At 44.2% G+C, this 4,097-nt stretch overlaps 1 long non-coding RNA gene across 1 annotated transcript; it reads left to right on the top strand.

Annotated features, from left to right (window-relative positions):
- Positions 1-853: 853 nt before the first annotated feature.
- Positions 854-3,573, top strand: LOC140844291 (uncharacterized). The gene is made up of 3 exons (XR_012122447.1): positions 854-1,537; positions 1,639-1,913; positions 2,475-3,573. It is a non-coding gene; the product is annotated as an uncharacterized lncRNA (long non-coding RNA).
- Positions 3,574-4,097: the final 524 nt, after the last annotated feature.

The raw sequence follows: 4,097 nt of genomic DNA, 5'->3' as shown, positions 1-4,097 counted from the left end.
AGAAATTTATTCTTGCACAGTTCTAGAAGAGAAAAGGATGAACCAAAGTGTCAGCAGGGCCATGGTTTCTGGGAGACGTTAGGAAACAATCTTTTCTTGTCTCTTCCTGCATCTGGTCGCCCCAGGCAATCCCTGTCCTGTGACCACATCATCCAACCTGTCTCTGTCTTCACATAGCCTTTCTTTATGTGTGTCTCTCTGTGTCCTCTACTCATCTTATAATGATGCAAGTCACTGGACTGGGGACCCACTCTAAATCCAGGATGATTTTCATCCTGAGCTCCTTCACTAATTATATCTGCAAAGATCCTATTTCCAAAGAAGGTCACTTTCTGAGGTTTCACCATTCAATCCACTACACACTATGTGCTCTTCCTTGACACAAAGAGGTCCTTCATGGTTCTCAGAGGGCAGGCACTAGGTCCCACACCTCTCCCAGTGCTCTAGGCCATCATACCCACGTAGATGTAAAGATTCAGACTGCCTAGACTCAAATCACATTGACCCTTGATAAGGCCCTTTCTAAGCCTCAGTTTCCTCAGTTACAAAATGAAAATAATACTCCCCTCCTCATGGAACCTCACAGGATGGTGAGATCCACATAGAGCACTTAGCCCGGCATGTGGCTCTTGGCTAGGTCAATAAATATTCACAGCCATTAATCAAAGCCAGCGCTGGTGCTTTGAAAGGGTTCACATAATACACAAAATAAAACTCCGTTTTCCCCAGAGCTGTGTGGATATTGCCATCTGGCAGCTCACTAGTTACTCCCAACCAGGTCACTCATTCTGACTGTTATGGAAAAGGGGCTCCATGCAAATACTTTAAGTGGGACTGGTTTCGTCAACTCATACCTGCTCCATCTGGCTATTGGCAGCTTTTTGTGGATTTGGACTAGTGCCAGACTCACATTTGGAGATTAAGCTCTAGTATCTGAGCTGAAGCAGAGATGAGTAGAAATGTGCAGACTCTCAAGGTAAACAGTTCCAGGACCTGGGCCTGAAAAGCCGGTAGCTCTCAGGCACCTCTAAAGAAAGTCTCTGAATTAAGTGGCTGGTCTGGCCAGAAGGGCATGCTGTAATCTCAGGACTCAGCAGAGGAAGCTGGCTTGGGGACCAGAAAGACAGACAGACTCTAGGGTGGACCCCAGTGTTGACAGCTCGAGGTCCAATGCAGTGTCTTAAGAAAAGCCCAGTGAGACTCGGAGCTGGAGCCAAGGGGAGGAGGCGTCCATTGCGTCATGGGACTGGGGCTGTCCTATGACAGCAGGCACCGTCAGTGCTACCCAGGGCTCCTCCCCAGCGGAAGCTCACTCTCTCGCAGGACTCACGGTCCCAGCCCTGGAGCGGATCAGCTCTAGGGGAATCTGCAGAAGCTAAAGAGAGCCACCCAGCCCAGGGACACATGCCCTCCCTGGGACCACCCACATCCAGTCTGGTCCGTGGGGGAGGATATAAAGCAAGACGACTGGAAGGGTCACCCCACCTCCAGAGCTCCTACAGGATCAGCTCAAGTTGCTGCTGCAACCGGACAGCAGGTCAGTTTCCTGCTCGACCCAACCCTGCTGCTTCTCTCCCCTGGTAGGGGTGGTCCTGAGGAGAGCCCACTAAACATCTTGCGTGCCAATTGCCATTTCAGGGGTTTGCCGAGGAGCCAAACCCAGACACCCACCTTCACAAAATCCCAGAGAGGCAGGACTGTATCAGTCACATTTACACGTGAGGAAATTGAATCTCAGGGATCAAGCAACTTCCGCAAAGTGAAAAAGTCTGATAATAAACCCAAGTACCTTCAGCCGCAAAGCCTTTGGTCCTGTCATTCCAGGCTCTGCCTACAGGGAGGCAGCAGTGACAAAACAGAGGTCAAACATTCTCAAGGCGGGCAAATAGGACACTCCCCACACTGTTGTACAGGTAAGATTGCCTGCCCAAAGCCCTATTGTCACGGCTGTGGTTCTTTTGCTTGTTATCTCATTGAACAGTGGGCACTGAATGTTTGTTCTCTTTTATTAGCCCACTGCGTGCTTAGAAACAGGCTCTCTTTTCCTAGTTATGTTTGCCTAGTTCCTTATAAGCTTGAGCCATCTGTTGCTCTGAAGGTGAACGACATTTTTCCCCAGAGATTACCCTACCTTTTCGTTTATAAGGGAAACCAGACTAGGCATTTCACTGTCCTCATAGGAAAACACTTAAAAGCCTTGGGGAACAATACATGGGTGGCCATCCCCATTCACTTGAAAATAATGTCACGTGATATCAGCAGCAAATTTATCATGTCCGGATTTAGAACTACAATCAAAGTAAAGCAGTGGGCCATGGCAATTAATCAAACAGGATTCTTTTTCCATTTTTATTGAGAAATAATTGACATACATCACTGTATAAGTTTAAGACATGCAGTGTGATGGTTTGACATACATGTATTATAAAATGATTACTGCAAGAGGTTCAGCTAACATCTGTCTTCTCATGTAGATATGAGCCACCCAAGATATGAGATTCAAGATATGAGAATCAAGAATATAGATATGAGAAGAAGAAAGAAAATAGAGGAAAAAATTCTCTTGTGATGACAACTCACTGAATTTAACTCTTAGCAACTTTCCCGTATGTCATAAGGCACTGTTAGCTATAGTCCTCATGCTATACATTACATCCCTATTACTCATTGATCTTATAACTGAAAGTTTCTCCCCTTGACCACTTTCTTCCAACTCCTCATCCTCTGCCTCTGGTCACCACAAATCTGATCTCTTTGCTTCCTACGTGTTGCTGTGGACATAGAGCAGCTGGAGCTCTCCTATTCTGGTGGTGGCCATGCAATTGGTAAAATCCCTTTGGAAAACAATTTGTTCATATATTATAAAGCCAACCACGTGCCTACTCTATTACCCAAGAATTCCATTTCTGAGTATTTACCCAAGAGAAATGCAGTGTAGATCCACCAAAAGCAGAGTGTGTGGTTTCCCTACTGTAATAACCCTAACCCCGGGTCCCACGACCTCAGCACTACTGAGGTCATATTTCATGGGGGTAATTCTTTGTTGTGGGAGGCCTTTTTGTGCTTTGTAAGAGGATTTCCAGCATCATTGAACCCTACACACTACATTCCAGCAACACCCCCCATTTCCCACTGTAACAACCAAAATTGTTTCCAGACATTGCCCAATGCACCCTGGGAGCAAAATCACCCCTACTTGAGAACCAGTGTCCTAAAATGAAAATAGACCCAATAACTATCAACAGTAGTGTGAACAAATTATTGGGAGCATATTGATTCATTACAATATTGCACATCAGTGAAAATAAGCTACTGGTATACTTCACACCATGGATGAATATCACTAAGAATGTTGGACCAAAGAAGCCAAGCAGAACACGGCTCGTGCCATAACACTCTGCATATATAAAGTTCAGACAAAAATAAAACCTGTGATTAGAAATCAGAATAACAGTGAATGCTGGAGGGAAGAATAAAATTGAAAGAAGCACAAAACAGGCTCCTGGGCTGCTGCGCTGATGTTCTAGTTCTCATTGGTATTATATTCAATATACCAGTTATAAAACTTTCAGAGCTATAGATTGAGGGCTTGTACACTTTTCTGTATATGTAATTCAGTAAGAAAATATATCACAACACAGATGTCTATTAGACTTTTTTAAAAGATACTTAGTCTGGTACATTACCCCAAATGAATTTTGAAATATAAATTGCTTTTTCCACCCTCCAAAATGGCATCTTCCCTCTGGCCCTGAATATGATCTCAATTTTAGGCCCCCTTACAGGGTTTGGAACATCAGGTCATCCTGTTGCAGAGGGCCCACTCTATAGTTTTCTCTTCTGAAGAGTACTGCATAGTATATATTTTCAAGTTAAAAAATGTTTTTTGAGAACTTCACACTTCTTTAAGAAAAACCTTTCCAGGTTGGCAGTCACTTCACTAAAAAAGCCAATAAATTCTATCTCGACTAAGTCTGGCAATCAGTGAATGGCACTTGATATTCTAGGACTTTACATAAATCTATCTACTTAGGACATAATCCCCACATTTTGATCCACCTATATGTAGTCAGTTATAGATGCTGTGTGATTTCAGA

This window comes from Manis javanica, chromosome 11, assembly GCF_040802235.1.
Source record: "Manis javanica isolate MJ-LG chromosome 11, MJ_LKY, whole genome shotgun sequence".
NCBI classification, from domain to species: Eukaryota; Metazoa; Chordata; class Mammalia; order Pholidota; family Manidae; genus Manis; species Manis javanica.
This window is presented reverse-complemented; position numbering and strand designations above follow the sequence as displayed.